The sequence below is a fragment of the Rhineura floridana genome, chromosome 15, assembly GCF_030035675.1.
Source record: "Rhineura floridana isolate rRhiFlo1 chromosome 15, rRhiFlo1.hap2, whole genome shotgun sequence".
NCBI classification, from domain to species: domain Eukaryota; kingdom Metazoa; phylum Chordata; class Lepidosauria; order Squamata; family Rhineuridae; genus Rhineura; species Rhineura floridana.
This window is the reverse complement of record NC_084494.1, coordinates 14,541,136-14,560,923: the sequence shown is the minus strand read 5'-3', so window position 1 is coordinate 14,560,923 and position 19,788 is coordinate 14,541,136. Positions and strand designations below refer to the sequence as shown.

The 19,788-nt window shown below is 43.3% G+C and overlaps 1 protein-coding gene and 1 long non-coding RNA gene across 5 annotated transcripts in view; one reads left to right on the top strand and one right to left on the bottom strand.

The window, feature by feature from the left end:
- The window catches only part of LDLRAP1 (low density lipoprotein receptor adaptor protein 1), a 182,976-nt gene that overhangs the window by 70,205 nt on the left and 92,983 nt on the right, over positions 1 to 19,788 (bottom strand). The window lies entirely within an intron of this gene.
- On the top strand, positions 10,126 to 13,291 carry LOC133370803 (uncharacterized). The gene is made up of 3 exons (XR_009759205.1): positions 10,126 to 10,586; positions 11,464 to 11,724; positions 12,837 to 13,291. It is a non-coding gene; the product is annotated as an uncharacterized LOC133370803 (long non-coding RNA).

Sequence of the window (19,788 nt, the reverse complement as noted above, 5' to 3'; positions counted from 1 at the left end):
CATACCAACCAGGAGGCTGACACCAGAATGCCCACCTGGGCCTAGTCAAGCACGGTTCAAAAGAGACGGCTTTCAGATTGAGGCTGTGTACATACCATACATTTAAAGCACACACACCCTCTCCAAAGAATTGTGGGAACTGTAGTTTGTTAAAAGCTCTGGGAATTGTCATTCTGTGAGGGGTAAACTACAGTTTCCAAGATTCTGTGGAGTACGGTGGGGGTAGAATGTGCTTTAAATGTCTCATGTATACGCAGCCTCCGATTTCACAGGACAGGATGCTGTGGCACAACCTGTGAGCTTGCTTCAACTCTCCCCACGAACATTGACCATCCTCAAACGCATGCCCCCTCCCGAGCTCATGTCAAAGAGATGAACCATCTGTGCACAGACTTAAATATACTCTCCTCTTCATTAACTTTTCACAACCTCAAGGCCCATGTGGTGTCTAGCGCTGTCACTCAGCCAAAATTATTATCCTCTTGGCCAGTCGCCACAAGTAGAAGAATGCGCAGCCAGCAATTTTTCAGCTGAAGTTACTGCTCATGCTGACGTGTTGGCTGTCGCAGTGCACAGGTATGCACTATTAAGGCATTGTGGGGGAAAGGGAAGGTGTGTGTGTGTGTGTGTGTGTGTGTGTGAGTGAGTGAGTGAGTGAGAGAGAGAGAGAGAGATCCCATCCACACTGTGCACTATAAAGCACTATGAGACCACTTTAAACAGTCATGGAGTCCCCCCAAAGAATCCTGGGAACTGTAGTTTGTGAAGGGTGTTGAAAGTTGTTAGGAGACCCCTGTTCCTCGCACAGAGCGACAATTCTCAGAGTTCCCCAGGAAGAGGGATTGATTGTTAAACCACTCTGGAAATTGTAGCTCCATGAGAGAAACAGGGGTCTCCTAACAACTCGGTTAAAGAGATAGGATATGGTTTTAAATGCATAGTGCAGAAGGGGCCAGTGAAATAGAGTGAGACATACAGAGAGAGGGTGTGTTGAACTGTAATGGGGGGGACAGCAAAAACCAGTGAGCATCCAAAACAACCCAAAAATGAAAGAACTCTGAAGATACCACAACAAAATTTTATTTGTAAGAAAGGCCAACGTTTTTCAGCCTGTGAATAGTTCAGGCTTTCATAAGGGATCAAAATAAAATGTAGAAACAGTATACAGAGTTCTCTATTAACAAAGCGACTTTTTCACGTTCACTGACGACTTCAGTGGACTTCCTTACAAATAAAATTCCTATTGTGGCATCTTGAGATTTTCTCAGTCTCAATTCTGAACTGCAATGCAGCACATTACTGTAGCGCAGGGGCCCAGGGGGTGGGGGATGAATGTGTCTAGGTCTCTCCATCTGGCCTGTTAGAAACTCCCCAGGCATTTTTAGTTTGCTGTAACATGCCCTGGGACCTTTTGATGAAAAGTGGGAAAGAAATCCAAATGATAATTTCTTACCCACCTTTATAATTAAACAATTATTGTGAAATAATCATTATTAACAATACTGGCAAGCCTTCCCAGCTGGATGAATAAGTATCTGCCAATGAGTGTCCATTTTGTATGCTTTTTAAAAAATTGCAGTCTGTTGTTTCGTGTTGTCTGTAACTGTTTTAGTTGTTTTTATATTTTGTACACAGTCTTAAGGTACATATACAGAAGGCGATGAATAAATATTATTATAACTAATTAACAACATTTATATACTGCTGACTAGAACAAAAAGTACTCTAAGCAGTCTGCAGTTTATAGTAGGCAGTCTTAAATCATCATAATCAACAAATGTATTCTGGAGTAAACTCAATTTCTGCCACAAAGTAAGGAACAATGGACAAGACTTCATGGTGGTGCGACTTTTCCCTTCAACATTTCTTTCCCACCCCCCTCGAAAGTACAAGGAAATTCCTACAAACACAGGAACACCTCCCCCCCCAAGCGCACACAAGAAGCCTACACAATACAGATTCCTCCCGACTGAGCTCAAGCCAGCACAGCCACGATGGATTGCAGAAAGCAAAGAGCCATTCTAAAAGATTGCAGGAAGGATATCGCAAAACAAGACCCAAGCAGGAGACAAGAGACTAAAATTAGACACAGGCTCAGGCTATCGTCTGATGCCAGCCTGAAGCAAGAGGGAGAAGGGTGTCTTTTGTTTGCTCAGAAAGGCCTGGGGACACGCTCGCCCTGCAAGCCTTCCCATGAAAACTGAGAAGGTAACTGTGTGTGGCTTCTCCCATTTCCAACACCCGTGCCAGGTAGCTCCCCCCCGCCCCGCAATAAGGGTTGGATCTGAGCTGAAACACAAAGGGCAGGCAATTCATTGCCCCAGCACCTATTAATTTTGAAAGGGAGTTCTAGATGCAGCGGTGGCCGCTGCCCATTGGCACTGGTAGGGCGGAAAGCAAGAAGACCCACAATAGGCAGAGCCAGAGCCAGTGACAGGAGAAGCCAGAGCCAATGAGATGGAGCCAGCTAATGGTAGTTTTGTCGCCACCCTCCTCTGTGCTGAAGGTTCTGCAGGGGCAGCACTAAGACTAAAGAGAAGCTGACAGGCAGTGCCACCCCCTGGACTGGTTGTAAGAAGGCAGGTGGGTGGGAGCAGATTGAGGTTGATGAGGCACTGCCCCATTTGCCGTAATAGACGTGCCATTACTGACCAGAGGTAAGAGAGGAGGACTACTGCTGTGCCAAAATCTGTCTACCCAATTTCTGAAGGTTCCTTCCTTTGCAAAGAGCACTCCATACATTTTTCTGTCTCATGGCATTATTATTACTACATTTATATCGCACCTTTCATCCAAGGAGCTCAAGGTGGCATACAAACACTGTTCTCCCCCTCCAGATTTTATCCTCACAACAATCCTGTGAAGGAGGTTAGGCTGAGAGACAACGACTAGACCTTGGTCACCTAGTCAGCTTCACGGCTAAGCAGGGATTTGAACCATGGTCACCTAGGCCCAAGTCTGACACTCTAACTACTAAACCACACTGGCATCTTATCATTGTAAGATGGAAAAGGTTTGCTTTTGTGTTTTTCTTTCCTTTAAAAACCATGTCCCTTGCATTCTTCAGCCTCCTCAGCAGCCCACATTTCCTGTGTGAATAAGCCCAGTAGGAGGAGTTACCTGATGATGCCATTCCCCTGGGCTTTTATGGAAGCGCGGGCACCTGGGAAAGCTGCACAGCGCAGACCACACTGGTGAGATGATTTGTAGAACGAAAGATAGGATCCTTGCAAGCATCTCTTGGCCATCTCAAAAGTTAGGCAAGAACTATCAAAAGCCATGAGAATTTCAGTGAACTTTTTATCTCCCCTTTCATAATTTTTGAAAACAATTTCTTTTCTTATGGATAGAGAATAGCTGGGGAGAGGGTGTACAAAAAAACCCAGGAGATATTTTCAGCACAGCCCTGGATAAGATACAGACTTTGCTTCTCAAATGCTAGTATTGTGGTCATATTTGCCACCTGGCCGTTTTGGACTAGCTTGCTTCTTTTAATTCCTGGGCCGGCAGCACTTTATACATTTACTGTATTGTCTTAGCTGGCTGAATGGTTTTGGCTTTATTATTTCTCAGGTTTTATTATGTTTTGATTTTTTTTAAAAAGTAAACAGAATAGACCTACTGAAGTTAATAGAAATGACTAATTTAGGTTCATTCATTTCAGTGGGTCTACTCTGAATAAAACTAGCACTGGATACAGCTGCAATTGTTGTTTTACTATTGTATTAATGTTTGTTGTTGGTGGTGAAGAAGAAGATGCAGTTTAGAAAATTTCAAACATAAGATAAGCAAGACCTTTTTCTCACAATTTTATGCAGGAACTCCCAAGCCCACATCCAGAAGGATTACTTTGGCATCTCAGCAATGTGCCACACCCTTGATCTTTCGCCATTTCACCACACATTAGTTTCTATTGAAGGATTGTGAATGCCTGACAACTCAGGCAAAAAGGGTGATTTCATAGGAACAGCGGGAAGGACTTAAAAGAGGGAGATTTGTCCAAATCCTCAAAGCTTTTAATAGGGAGAGCAGTTTCTTCAACCAGATTCCGGATCAAGGTGTGGGGCTTTGTGTTTGTCTAAAGAAACACTATGTGCTACAATGATCAATTCTTTTTGTGAACAAAAGGAAGGTTTTTTGCTTTAAAGTGAGCAAGAAACACTCACCACTTTAAGGTCACACACCCTGCAAGGTAATCCTAGGTGACTCATAATTATGCTACCTAATTGCAAAGCAAATTTCCTCAGAGGAAAAACATGCAAGATGACTCAGCAGGAAGGCACTGTGTTCAATAATATGGCATGCTAGAACGGCAGCTACACAGAACAGGCAAGCTTGCTTAACCCACATCATTACCTGCAAATGCTTCAAACCAGCAGTTCTGCTTTGGGGTTTTGTTGTAATCGCCTCATCTGCATCTGCCTCTGCAAAAGTGCATTAAACTGGGCACTCAGTTAAGTCATATTTAATAAATAAATACTGCAACTGGACTTACAATGAGGAAAGAGTGTATAAGGAACCTGTGATATTCCAGATGTTGTTGGATGCCTATCTCCCATCAGCCAGCATGGTCAGTTGTCAAGGATGATGGACTCATAGTTCAACAACATCTGGAGGGCCACAGGTTCCCTCTCCCTTGGTGGATAGGATTGCAACTTAATAAAGTCTTCAAAAGGCCCTGCTTCAGGCATCCCTACTTTTGGTGGTTAGACTAGTGGTGACTAGAGATGGTGTGTCACCATGGAGAATTTCCTGATTGCAGGTATCATCTTATCAGGAGGTCTGTTCTGCACAGTATAGGAAGTGGACCTTTAATGTTGTGGCACTGACACTTTGGAATTCCCTCCCCAAAAATATCGGGCAGACACTATCTCTGTTATCTTTTCAGCGCCTACTGAAGACCTTTCAACAAGCCTTTTAAGTAGAGACCTTATCCCAGTCTCTGTTAGAATTGCTTTTTATGGTGTTTTTAAATGTTTTCTAAAGATGTTTTTAAGATGTTTAAGACGTTTAAGATGCTTTAGTATGTTTTTAAAGATGTTCTAAAGTCCTTTGTTTTTTAGATGTTTAAGAGTGCTTTTAGTGTTTTTGTTGCTCCCCTGGGCTCCTTCTGGGAGGAAGGGCAGGATATTTAATAAATAAAAAATAAATTGTAGAATGCCCTACCCAGAAATATTCATCTATCAATCTTGTTTCTAACCTCCAGAGAGCAATTAAAAACACTTTTGTTCACTTGGGCTTTTGCAGATGTTATCACCCTCTGCGGCTATCAGTTGGTTTGTTTTAGTTGGAATGTTATTGTAGACTTTGTATTAATTTTGAGGGTTTGTGACGATGGGGCATGAATAAATACTGCAATAAATAAATATTCAGCATTAAAAACAATCCAGAAGTCAACTTCCTTGTCACAGGCTCCACTAGCCTGATTTAGAAAAGCTCCTTCCTCCATCAAGCATGCATTCAAAGGGCCAGGGCCCACGCAGAGGGCAGTGTCATACATTGCACTTTTAAAGTGTGCATCAAATTAAGAAAAGACCTAAAAGTCTTTGCAAGCCTGGTGCCCTCCAGATGTTTTTGGACTACAACTCCCATCAGTCCCAGCCAGCACAACTACTAGAGAGTGATGCCATGCTTTTATCCACAGGGGCAGAGTTTCAATATTGGTGCACTCAGTTAAGGCCAAGCAGAGGGAACAGCTGGGCTAGCCAAAGACAAGCACATCAGCTTGCTTGCTTTTTAAAAAAAAATCAGTCAGCCAAGTGAATGCCCCTGCTTTCTGTGTTATACTTTTGATACAATGCTCCATAGAGATGAGCAAAGGAGGTCAGAGGCCATGCATTGTTGGGTCAAGCCAGAGACACATTTAGATGTCAACACAGCGATGTAACAAGCCACTCACATTAACAGAAATCAGCCTTTTGAGCAGAGATTTTTTTCCTGTCCAACTGTTCGATGTGTTGAAATATAATGCAAGTCTCTCAACAACCCTGCAAAACAATAACAACTGGTCCCAGTAGGCCACCCTGTGAGCCTCATGGCTAGCAAGCAGGAATTGATTATGGATCTATTTTATTACAGCATGGCTACAAGAAAAAAAAATTAAAACAAAAACATATTGCTTATAGCAGATCCTAAGTTCGAACCAGAAGAAGATTCTCTAAAAAAGTTTTTAAATCAGCATTTTTCTTTTTATATAATGTATGTGATTCTGAATTAATCTTTCTAGAAATAATCTCTATTCCTTTTTTATGCTTAGTTACCATTGAGCAGAATTGCCTTTGTGCATAACCATGCACTGAAAAGATGAGAGCAAAACCACCAAACTATGAATTGTTTTGTTTGTACCCTGCTGAGTCACTGGAGAAGACAGTGCTTTGTTTGCACCACATCAAGTGATCAATGGTGGTTGGATGTTTTTTAAAATCAACCAATATAGGAACATAGCCTAGCCTATAGTCTGTGTTGGAACTACTGTTTAATATGTTTTTAAAGCTTTCTTTTTACAAAATGTTTTTAAAGATGTTTTGTTTTAATATGTTTTTAAAGATGTTTTGTTGCAATATATTTTAAAGTCTGTTTTTATGATGTTTTAGAGTATTATTAGTGCTTTTGTTTGCCACCCTGGACTCCTACAGGGAGGAAGGGTGGGATATAAATCTAATAAATAAATAAATAAAACACCATTTCCATTATCTCTACCACAACCCTTTAATATAGGTCACTAACGTGCCCATTTTATAGAAGGTAAACTTTCACGAAATGATAATGCCATGTCCATGACCAGTACATAAGAACATAAGCAAAGCCTGCTGGATCAGGCCTAGGGTTGCCAGGTCCACGGCCTGAGACTGATCCTGTGTCTTTAGGAGAAGAGAAAATCAGCCAAGTGCAGGTGTTCTTGCAACTCTGTAATGGGAAAAACCACAAGGTGGAATTCTCCCTTCCCCCTGCACAACTTTTAAAGATACAGAAGACCTCTTGGAGGCCGGGCCTGGCAACCAAGAAGCCTTCTGTATCTTCAAAAGCCCTTCACAATCTGTTTTTGTTTTAACAACCCTGAACAATTCAGTGTCATCACCAAACATGGCCACCTCGCTGCTCACCCCTAACTCTAGATCATTCATGAACAAGTCAAAAGCACAGTTCTAATACTGATCCTTAGGGGACTCCACTTTCTGCATCCATCCATTGGGAGAACTGCTCATTATTCCTACTCTCTGCTTCCTGCTACTTAACCAATTCCTGATCCACAAGAGGAGCTCTCCTCTTATTCCATGGCTGCTAAGCTTACTCAGGTGTTTCAGGGGATATACCTTGTAGAAAGGAGAGGCAAATTTGCAAAAGAACTCTTCCGGACTTCCATCGACCAAATCAAATGCAGCCATACAGGCACCCAAACTTGCAGCCTTACAGCCCTGGGGGTATGACTGGCATGTTACATCACCTCCTGCTTTCCTCGATCACAAAATCTAAAAAAAGCTAAAGTTGCAGGGAAGGCTTCAGATAGAACTTGTCTCAGCAGTTCTGATGAGCAGTCCTGATGAGCAGTCAAACTATATCTAAGTTGAAGGGGGAGCTAGGAAGTGATTATTATTATATTATTGCTGCCCTGGGCTCCTACTGGGAGGAAGTGCGGGATATAAATCAAATAATAAATAAATAAACAAAATTATTAGCTGATGAGCATCTACTTAAAAATAAAACATTCTGCACCTTGCACACTTACAAAGAGAGAGAGAGAGTGATAGAACTAGCAAATGTATACAAAATAAGCAAACTTAAATTAACACATAGGGTGGCCCATTGTGTGGTGTAGTGGTCAGAGTGTCAGACTGGGACCTGAGACACCAGGGTTCAAATCCCCACTCAGCCATGAAGCTCACTGGGTGACCTGGGACCTGTCGCTGTCTCTCAGCCTAATTTACCTCACAGGGTTGTTGTGAGGACAACACTGGGAGGAGGAGAACCATGTTTGTACACCACCTTGAGCTCCTTGGAGGAAAAGTGGGGTATAAATGCAATAAATAAATAAAATTAGGTGACAAACACAATAAATAAATAAATAAAATTAGGGCTAACAGGGCAATGCCCCACCAACCTCTGTCAGCCTCTTCCTGCCTGCTCTCTCACACTTACAGCCAGTCCAGGGGTTGGCACTGCCAGCCAGATTCTTCCTTCTGTTGTTACATTTATATGCTACTTTTCCTCAAAGGAGCTCAAAGTGGTGTACATGGCTTTCTCCCCATCCCGATTTCATCCTCACAACAACCCTGTGAGGTAGGTTAGCCTGAGAGACAGTGACTGGCCCAAGGTCACCCAGTGAGCTTCATGGCTGAGTGGGGATTCCAACCCTGGTCTCGGGCACATCTTCCAGACTGAACTATGCAGCACTGCTGCGAGGCCAAAAATGCAATAAGAAAAGAACTCTACCTTGCCTTGAGCTTTTGAGATTTAAAAAAATGCCAAAGTAATCTAATATAAAGCAATAAACTAATCTAAAAGCAATGAAGACCTATCAACATGTGTGATTTTGGGCTACACTTTTTTTAAAGAGTAATCTAAGCTTCCCCGACTCCATGATACAAATGTATTTATTTAGGCTGCTGGTCACAGCAGTGCCTCTACAAGAAGTGTATTCTTTACCCCTGGAAGTTCAATTAGCCTTTTCAATTCAGGTTTGTACATGGGTTAAAAAAAACCCCATCCATTTCAGCTGGTTTTTTCTTGACATTTTATGATACTGTTGAGATTATTTTTTAATCTGTTAGCTGAGCTGCAACAGTAAGGTTTTAACTGCCATCTATCTGTTGTGTTTCTAATAATTGCTCTGATTTTATCCGCTTTTATAATTGTGCTAGATTTTTATGTATTGTAGGTCACATTAACCACAGTTTGCCACAGGCTCAGACAACACAGCAAGCGGCTGTGAATTAAAAAAAAAAAAACAGAAGCAAAAGCTTCTGAAAGATAGGGAGCTGCCTTATACCAAGACAAACCATTAGCCTATACTGTCTGCACTGACTGGCAGCGGCTCTCAAGGTTTTCAGGCAGGAGACATTCCCAGCCCTACCTAGAGATTCCAGGGATTTGAACCTGGGACCTTCTGCATGCAAAAGCAGATCCTCTACCACTGAGCATTTCCATCTCCTCAAAACTCCTCCTTGCAGCCATGCTAGAGGAAGGGACAGTGCATGAGCGCTGGGGGAGGCTGGACTCATTTCCATATCGATAAACCAGAGCTAATCATGGCATCTGAATACTGACAGTGGTCTGGTTTGCACAACATGGCAAACCAAACTATAATTTACTGGGGGTGCACTAACATGCTGACTCTCCGAGAGGAGCTCACAGCCACTTTGCTCCTCCTTGGCCCCCTTTGCTGACGAGTCACACTAAGGCTGAGTGCACACCATACATTTAAAGCACATGCCTTCCCACAAAGAACCCTGGGAACTGTGGTTTACTCCTCACAGAGCTGCAGTCCTCAGCATCCTTAACAAACAAACAACAGTTCCCAAGATTCTTTGTGGGAAGTCATGTGCTTTAAATGTATGGCGTGTATGCAGCCATAGCCATGGTTTGGCATAGTCTGAATCCGGGCACATGATTAAGCAATCTCCTCGCTAACTAAGACCTGCAGCAAAGGTTTGCTTTTGGCAACAGGCCATGATTAGTGAGCAGCTAGGTGGACCATGAGCCCAGGGTCAAACAATACACGACTAAACCAAACCTTAATGCGGCTTGGCATGGCAACAAGAAGCTCAGGGAATGAGCAAAGCAGCTGCAAGCTCATCTCTGAGATCCTGTGCGGTGCTGGTAAATCACAGTTTGGTTCACTGTGTTGTGTGAACCAAGTCCCTGTGTTGCAGCCCGGTTTCCAAGCTGTACAAATAAAGAGTGTTTGAATGTGTGACCTTCTACAAGGCTGCAAACAGCTCAGCAATGCTTCCGCCACCCACCCTCCGGCTTCAAAAGCATTTCACAAGCATGCACGGCTGTGTGGGAACGAGCACTGCAGTCAGAAGCTCCTCCTTTCAATCCTTGCTTTGACATTTTTCTGCAGACTCTGCAAAAGCCACTTAACCTTTGTACCTCATTCCTCTTCCACTCAACCCATCGGCGCAAGAGCATGAATACAGAAGACCCAGACCTCCGAGGGGGCCCAGGATGATTGGTGTCTAGCATTTCCAAGCCCTTCAACTAGGAACCCAGCAAGGAAGACAGAGCACTGGACAGGGAGGGCATCATTTGAGTAGGCAGCGCTGGCTTTAGCAACAGCACATAGCAACCAATACCCTCATTATCCCTGGGTGACAACCAGCAAGGACCAGGGGGCGGTGGGTTCAAATACCACCACTCCGGCAGACTCAGCTTGAAGTTTTGTCAAGCGTCCCCCCTCCAATAAAATGGGGATAAGAACAACCTCCTTCACAGGGTTGTTGTGAAAGCAAAGCAAGTTTTTTTTAAAAAAATATTGACTTTCAATAATACAATGTACATTAAAAAAAAACAAGAAGTGGCACAACCCTTCCTCCCAATCACTCCCCTGTCCTCAAGTGTCTAGACTTCTCATTGCCTGCACTGAGGTAAGTATAAATTCCATACTTTTTTGGATGTTCACAAAGATAACATAAGATAAAGATAAGATAGGTTATTTTTTAAAGTATTTATACACCGCCCTGTTGCAAAACATCAGGGTGGTTTAACAGCAACATAAAAACATTTAAAAGCCCTACAAAACAATTATTAAAATGACTGGCTACTTCAAAGACATTTCGAACAGCTGTACAGGCCTGATGGCACAAAAAAAGTCTTTAAAGAGAAGCCTGAAAGTCAACAGCAAGGATGCCTGCCAAATCTCTGCTGGAAGAGTGTTCCAGAGCATGGGACCAGTGACACTAAATGTTGGACTTCTGGTTGAGACCCCTCAGGTGTCTGTAACATGGGGGAGAACTAGCAGCATTCTTCCAGATAATCTTAGCGGTCAAGCTGGAATATAAGGGCCCAGGCAGTCCTTAAGGTGTCCTGGACTCCAGTTGTGAGGGCTTTGTATATCAACACAATAGCCTTGAAACTCCCGGTAGGATATGAGCAGCCAGCACAGATGTTTTAGCAGAGGCATCACATGCTGTCAGCTGTCTGCCCCCATCAGCAATCTAGCCACTGCATCTTACACCAGCTGGAACTTCCATACCAGGCCCAAGAGCAACTCAACATACAGTGCACTGAAGTAATCCAGTCTCAAGGTTACCAACCCATGGACTACAGTGGCCAAGATCTTAACAGATCCACCCATAATTGTCCATGCTGTTGTTGTTATACAAATTTATAAACTGCTTTACAGCGTAAAGCTGTGTTGCCAGTGGGACCTTTATTCTTTCGCTGTTTTGAAGAGACTGAATAAAGCTAATGCCATTGTTCAACAAAATAATCAAAATCTGTGTCGTCATTCCTTGCTTTTAGCTGCTTTGGTAGTTTTCCCATGAGTGCGGTTTGCCACACTTTCTGAAGCCACTGATCAAGAGTCAAGTTAGAAGCCAACTTCTAGTTTTCTGCCACTAATTGGGGAGCAGAGATCAACAAAAAAGGTCATCTCTACAAGGGGAGAGGAAGTTTCAAAAACGGTATCAAAACATCCAATCTGCAAGTTCATCCATTGCCAAAACAATTACCTATCTCATCAATCAATTGTTGTTTAAGGTAACAACTCTTACAACCGCATGTGTAAGTATTTACCCTTGTACGGGTGAGTAACACTGAGGCTGAGAGACAGTATTTAGCACATGTATACTGGTGGCTAGGAATTGAAGAAAATATCAATTTCAATTCCTGTCATTTCTAGACCAGTTTGTGAATTTTCAATTAAAAAAAAGTTCACAAAAATCCAGCAGCATTTTACTCTACATTTCTCTCTGTATATTCCTCCTAATATATATCTTTTAATAAGCAATTTTGCTTAATATATATATTTGCAAGCAGCTTTCTCTAACAATGCATTTTTGCATATTATTTTCACTAGTATATACATTTTAATGCACATTTTCCTCAAAGATTGAGTTGGAGAACTGTGTTGCAAAATTCAGATGAACGCAACTTCCTTTGAACAGCTGCATTTTGGTCCGCATATTGTTTGGGGAAGTGCAAATTAGATAGTTTTGTATCAAAATGTGAAGTGAATTTCTCCCCCCATCCCTACTGATGGCATAACAGCAGCAGTAAACCTTATAGTGTCATGGGCAGCATCTAATTCTTGTACCAGAAGCCAGGCAGGTGCTAATGAGTGAACCTGGAACCTCATGTATATGCAAAGGTTGTCCTCTGCTACTGAGCTCTGGATTCTGCAGAGTTATATAGAAGTGATAAAAGAGTTAACAGCCAAACACCTGGCCCACATCTGTTAAGTGAATGCCTTAGGGCCAAGAGACACTCAGCTAACCATTCTCAGTTTACACTTAAGAAAAAGTAGATTTCAGAAGCTACCTTTCACATGCCGTAACCGCTTCTGGGCAAACATCTGGGATAGGGCTTGATTTGTGCTGGGACTCACCAGGAGTCAGCCTCAGTACCTGCTTGCAATTCCAGGGCTTAACTGTGAAATATATGAGGCAAGCACAGGCAAGAGTGCTCCTGACTAGCTGCAGGGTACATTTCCACCCACCACAGAGGGATTCCAGAACGTCCCAGGAACAACAGGCATTTGGGGAGGCTGCCTGACCAGAGGGTGCTGTTCCCAGAAACACCAGCAGCCTAGCATCTCTTTGTATCTAGAAAATTAAAAACATTGATCAGATAGCTTGCTGCTTCCGCCTTTAACATTTTATTATTATGATTCTTAGGATGATTACATCACACCAACAGAGCGGACGTCACAACAGCAAGAGCAAAAAGAGTCAGCTGCTGTTATTCTTGGTGTCATTTGCCACCCTGGACTCCTATTGGGAGGAAGGGTGGGGTATAAATCTAATAAATAAATAAATAAAATAATGTAGCCAGGCACATTTAAGTTTGGGGTTGAATATGGATGGAGCTATGGTCATTCCCATTGCTTGGTCACACTCAAGTGGCAGAATGCTAGGAATCAGCTTATACATTATTGCAGCAGTGGGGAAACCTCTGCCTGCAGGCCTAATTAGATCCACCAGGACTCCCAATTTGGCCAAGCCCTATATCTGAATATGATGTCAGGTGTGGGTGGGGCAAAGGAGAGGCTTGCAGGCACCTGATTGCTGATCAGCTGACTGTTGGCACTTCCAAATGCCCCATGCACTTTGCTTTGCAAACCATGACCAACAGGGCTTGTGTAGTGCTGGGCTTAGCTCTTTGCAAACCATGACAATCAACTGACCATCCATGGGGGCACCTGACATCATTGTAATAACACATGATTGACAGGCGGTGGCCCCGCCCCACCCAGCAAACTTGGCCTGCAAGGGGCGGGGGAGGAAGATCTGTCCCACTAGCTGGATCCGATTCCCCACACCTGCATTATGGAGGAGGGGGGAGCAGGAGCAGAGAGTGAGTGTGGTGTGCATGCATAAGATAAAGATGTATATACATATACCCATGTACATTTAGTATTGTTTATTATTTATTAGATTTGTTTGTTGCTTGTTACCCAAAGGTCTCCAAGTGACTTAAAGCATTGTTAAAAACAAAAGTAAATATTTATTTATTTATTAAATTTATATACCGCCCCATAGCCGAAGCTCCCTGGGCGGTTCACAACAGACAATATCAAAATACAATAAAACACATATTTAAAACAATTCAAACAACATTAAAAATGGGCTTCCTTAAAAAAATTTTTAAATTTAAAACGTTTATAACACATATTAAACACATATTAAAACACTTATTAAAATGCCTGGGAGAAGATGAAGGTTTTAACCTGGCACCGAAAAGATAGTAATGTTGGCACCAGGCGTACCTCATCAGGAAGACTATTCCACAATTCGGGGGCCACCACTGAGAAGGCCCTTTTTCTTGTTGCCACCCTCCGAGCTTCCCTTTGAGTAGGCACCCGGAGGAGGGTCTTCGATGTTGAGCGTAGTGTACGGGTAGGTTCATATTGGGAGATGCGTTCCACTAGATATTGTGGTCCCGCGCCGTGTAAGGCTTTATAGGTTAAAACCAGCACCTTGAACCGGGCCCGGAAACATATAGGCAGCCAATGCAAGCGGGCCAGAATCGGTGTTATATGTTCGGGCCGTCTGGTCCCCGTTATCAGTCTGGCCGCTGCATTTTGCACGAGCTGCAGTTTCCGAACCGTCTTCAAAGGCAGCCCCACATAGAGCGCATTGCAGTAATCTAATTTAGAGGTTACCAGAGCATGCACAACTGAAGCGAGGTTCTCCCTATCCAAATAGGGGCGTAGTTGGGTCACCAAACGAAGTTGGTAAAAGGCACTCCGAGCCACCTGAGCCTCAAGTGACAGGGATGGTTCTAAAAGAACTCCCAAACTACAAACCTGCTCCTTCAGGGGGAGTGTAACCCCATCCAGAACAGGTTGAACATCCACCATCCGGTCATCATCATCATCATCATCATCATTATTATTATTATTATTATTATTATTATTATTATTATTATTATTATTATTATTATTATTATTATTTGATTTATAGAGAATATTATGGAAAAGTATTTTGAAAGCCATCCTGGGCTTCTTTGGGAGAAAAGGCAGGGGATGCATATAAAGAAATAAATCCTGGTAATGGAGCAATTTTATATATCTATATAATTAAAGAGTAAAGTCAAACAGCCATCTCAAACCTGCTATCCCTCCAGATGTTTGGTACAACCACTCTTACCGGTCCCCAAGCTGGTCTAGAAAAAAACAGCCGGCAAGCTTACCACTGTTCATTGCAGCTATGTTAGCTCAAGCCAGCTGCAGCATCCAGGAAAAAAATCAACCGCCTTCCATCTGCGTTCTAACTCTCCAAGCAGGGCACACTTCACATACTGGATACTGCTTAGCATTCCAAGAAGCAGCCGTTCACGTGCCTCTCAAACGCCGTGTTTATGTGGCAGAAAGATTAGCAAGTTCGAACGATGTGTTAAGTATGTTACAGCTTAAAAGAGGACAACGCTAATGAGATGCACATGCTTTGGCAACTTTTCGACTGGGAGAGACAGCCAAGGGGGAACAACCCCCCCCCATACATCCATTCCTTGTCTCAGAAATATGGGGTTATGTCCGTTATCCTGATATAACAAGAGCAGAAACTGCTTCAGCCTGCAATTTGTTTGCATGCTTAATGAGAGGTTGAAGGAAGTTGAGAGAGACAGAGTCAATGACCCCCGGCAAGATCAGGGCTCCTGATCAGTCTCCTCTTGGTTTAAGTGGTCTTTATAAACAACAGCAGGATTGTTCTCTGTGGTGGGAAGAATTTTGCAGTTCCAGAGAAACACTATAGCCTAGAATGACTCAAAAAAAATCAGCAAGCAAATGGAACCCTTGAGGATGGCCACTTCAAAGATACAACATCAACCCAAGATGGCAATCTCAATCTTCAAGCAGGGATAGGGAGAGCTATTGACCAGGGGCCCAAATGTGGCCCTCTAGACCTCTCTAGCTGGCTCTTGGGACTCTCCCCAGGCCATGTCTCTTATTCTCAGACCATGCCCCTCATAATGCCTCTTGGAAGATGGAGAGGAAGGTGTGTGTGTGTGTCACAGAAATCTCTGACTTTTCTATGACCTACTGTACAAAGTAGGAGTTACATCAGTTGCGCCACCCATTTTGCCTCTGGCCCAGCCCACAACTGGCATGCAGCCTCCATGAGGTTGACCATAAAGGAATGCAGCTCTTGGTCTGAAAAAGGTTCCTCACCTTTGTCTTAAAGGGCAGTGGCAGCTTCATATTTTAACTACTCATCTAGTCATCCAGCAATTCCATACAGGTGAAAGTGGAAGCTGGCAGAGGATGGACAAATTGTTCCTTTCCCTCCTCCACCAGCCAACGTGGTCTCCATGCAAGCCTCTTCATCCATGTTCAGCAAGGATAGCACAATTGAATGCCCCGCCCCACAGCAAAAACTCTCTACCTGTTGAAAACTAGCATGCCAGGTAGAACAGCTCTAAGCCAAGCTACCTCCCTGATGCACTAGGACATTTTTGGCATGAGGAGGCATCCATTAATGTGATCCTTTCCCACCTGCATTCCAAAATGGAACAGGTCCATAAGGCCTATATGCCACATGAAGTTCCTGAATGCACAAGACAGCCTTCCCCAATGTGATACCCTCCTGCTCTTTTGGATTGTAACTCCCATCAGGAATGATGGAAGCTGCAGTCTAGGGCTGGGGAATCTCTGGCTCTTCAGATGTTGTTGAACTCCAACTGCCATCAGCCCCAGCCATCATGGACAATGATCAGGGGTTGGAGCTGTAGTCCCCAAATACCTAGAGGGCACCAGGTTGGGGAAGCCAGGTCTACTAGGCTAAGTTCAAGGTGCTAGTTTGGGTGTATAAAGCCCTATACAGCTTGGGACCCGGATACCCGAAAGATTATCTCACCCATTATATAGCCAGTTGATCACAGCACTGTGCAGGTAAGGGCCTCCGGCAGATACCATCTCATAAGGAGGTTTACTCTGCACAACATAGGAAGCAGATTTATAGTATTGTGGCATAGACACTTTGGAATTCCCTCCCTTTAAATGTTAGACAGGAGTCTAGCAGAGACCTTATCCCAGTCTGCATCTGTATTGGAATTGTTTTTAAAATATGTTTTAAGTATCTTTTAAAATATTTTTTAAAATATGTTTTTAGTGTTTTATTGCTTGTTATTTGCTGCCCTGGGCTCCTTCTGGGAGGAAGGGTGAGATATAACTTTAATAATTTATTCATCTGCTCTTGCAGATGATCCACAGTTGGAGCTGTAAAGCTCCCTGACACTATAACCCCCCATCCGCAAGGCTAAACCCACCATAAGGAAGTCAGCAGCTTTAGATTATGGGTGCTATTTGACATTTGGAACATTATAGTGCTTTTATTATAGTGATACGCTGTGCAATAAAGGGAAGGGGAGATAAGCATCTTACTTGGATTCCTTGTGGCCTTGTTCATAATTTTTGCAAGGAAAAGATCAAGCAGCCGAGATAGCAGATCAGGAATGCAGAACCTCAGGCCCGGGCCATATGTGGCCCTTCGGCCCTCTGTCTCTAGCCCCCAGGACTCTCACCAGACCACACCCTCCTGAGCCATACCCTCACTAGCTCTGCTTTGCACCCTACTTAAAAGTGTTTTTGCCTGGCTGCAATGTGTCCTCGAACTCTGACAGCTGACGAGCAGGAGTTAAATCCTGATTCAGGAAGGAGCTTGCATTGAAAGCCCTGCTAAAAATGGAGGGGGAAAGCCCTTCGTTTTAGCTGCACCTTGCAAAGTGCTTTGATGTCCTAACTTCAGGACTTCAAAAGCACCTTACACCCCCCCCAAATACACACATCCTGCTAAAGATCTGGCCCATGGAGCCAAAAAGGTTCTCCCCCCTTGCTGTAATTGCATCCTGCAATGTAGATCTTGCAATGAGCAGTGGGCTGGACTGGATGACCTCTGGGTACCTTCTAGCTCTAAGATTCTATGAAACAGGAGGACAGCCAGTTCCCTGGTTTGTGACACACCTTTAAGATTTACAAACTACAGTGCCACATCCAGAAGCATGGGAAGAGAGAGAGAGACTGTGAATGGCTGGCGTGAGACACAATTGGAAGCCAGATTATCATCTTGGGAGTGCCACAGCCACTGCATCCTAACATGGAACAGACAACACAAAGCAGGCTTGTGGTTTTTCATAACCCCAGGGACAATACTATTAGCTCTTTGCTGTGGTCAAGGGCAGCATAGGTGTCACACGCCTGGCAGATCTAAATATGTGCATTTGAATTAACACATCCCACTGCCCTCATACCCAAGGTGAGCTGGGTAATGAGGCCACTCAGTACAGAGCTGGCTGAATAATTTCCACTCCATTCTCACCTTTGAATGCAGAGGGAGTGGTTGTTAAATCCTTCCCCCCCCCAAAAGCGTGGGAGAAGGAGAATGAGGACAGCCTGGCCCTTTCTGGGAAATCAAGAAATCCCAAGGAAGCAGCAGAACCTAGCTGAACTAACACAAGCAATCACAGCTTTGGTGGATCACAGACAAAATCTGGCAATTCATCCCAGATTTATTTTTTTAAAAACCCATACACTAAAGTTTACTATGTGCTCTGCAAATATTTTTTTTAAAAAAGAACTGAACACAAGATAGATTTTAAGCCTGCCAGTGGATCACCAAATAAGGCACAACGTAAAAGGAGGCAGAGAGAGAAAACAGGAAAAGGAGGAAATTCAGGCACCAATCAATCCTAAACAATAACTCTCCAATTCTTCTTCCGAATTTATTTTTAGCAGCCTTGAGGTTTTTTTTTTTAGCAGAGTGGATTATCTTAATGAAATAAATTACATAAAACTTAAAAAAGATGGTGGAAACCAATGAAAGCCTTGGGAAAGACGTTGGTGTAAAAATGTTATCAGCTTTGGGGCTACTTTTGGATGTGAAGTTGCTGGATATTTTTACTTGACCTCTTGGTGAGCTTTACACTGACTCAAATTTTGATGTTAAATGAACTGTTAATTCTTGGGGGGGGGTTAGTATAGTGATAGTACAGTATTTAATATATATATTTATTGTACTACTGTATTTAGACTATGGGTTGTAGCCAATGATAGTCCTACTCAGAGTAAACCTATTATAATTAATGGACAAAATTAACTTGGGTCCATTAATTTCAATAGGTGTACTCTGAATAGGACTTATAGCTATAACCCTTTTGCTTTGAGCTGAGATATATTTGGGAAAGGGCAGTGCAGAAAGAAACTGACTATGAGTAAAGAATATCCACTGTTTAACATAGTGGCCAAGAGACTGGGGAAGTCCCGATTCAAATCTCACCTCTGCTGCAAACTCATCGGCTGGCGTTAGGCAAGTCTCTACCTCAGCCCCTGCCCCCTCAATTTGCAATATGGGGGTAATAATACTGACCTCATAATACAAGAACTCTCATAATACAAGAACTCGTGGACATTCAAAGAAGCTGAATGTTGGAAGATTCAGGACAGACAAAAGGAAGTACTTCTTTACTCCGCACATAGTTAAACTATGGAATTTGCTCCCACAAGATGCAGTAATGGCCACCAGCTTGGATGGCTTTAAAAGAAGATTAGACAAATTCATGGAGGACAGGGCTATCAATGGCTACTAGCCGTGATGGCTGTGCTCTGCCACCCTAGTCAGAGGCAGCATGCTTCTGAAAACCAGTTGCCGGAAGCCTCAGGAGGGGAGAGTGTTCTTGCACTCGGGTCCTGCTTGCGGGCTTCCCCCAGGCACCTGGTTGGCCACTGTGAGAACAGGATGCTGGACTAGATGGGCCACTGGCCTGATCCAGCAGGCTCTTCTTATGTTCTTATGTCCTGCACTTTCTTCTTTTATACTTTGATCCTGTCCTTTCTTTTTAGGTCTAAGGACAGAAGGTACATGATGATTACCCGCACTTTGTGTTCCCACACATGGGTAGATTCAGTGATGTTTTTCTTGTTAGGGGAGGACCATAATGTTCTATTTATTATTCATCATTTCAGATGGTCCCTGACCCTGAACATTTACAGAACTAGGGATGCACGGATGTGCCTATTTTGGTTTCTCATTTTTTCCCAATCTTCATGCAACCTTAATTTCAGTTTGCCCTCTTTCTATGCAAGTTTGTGAACTTTTTAAAAATCTGCATGAATATTTGTATGCATTTTGG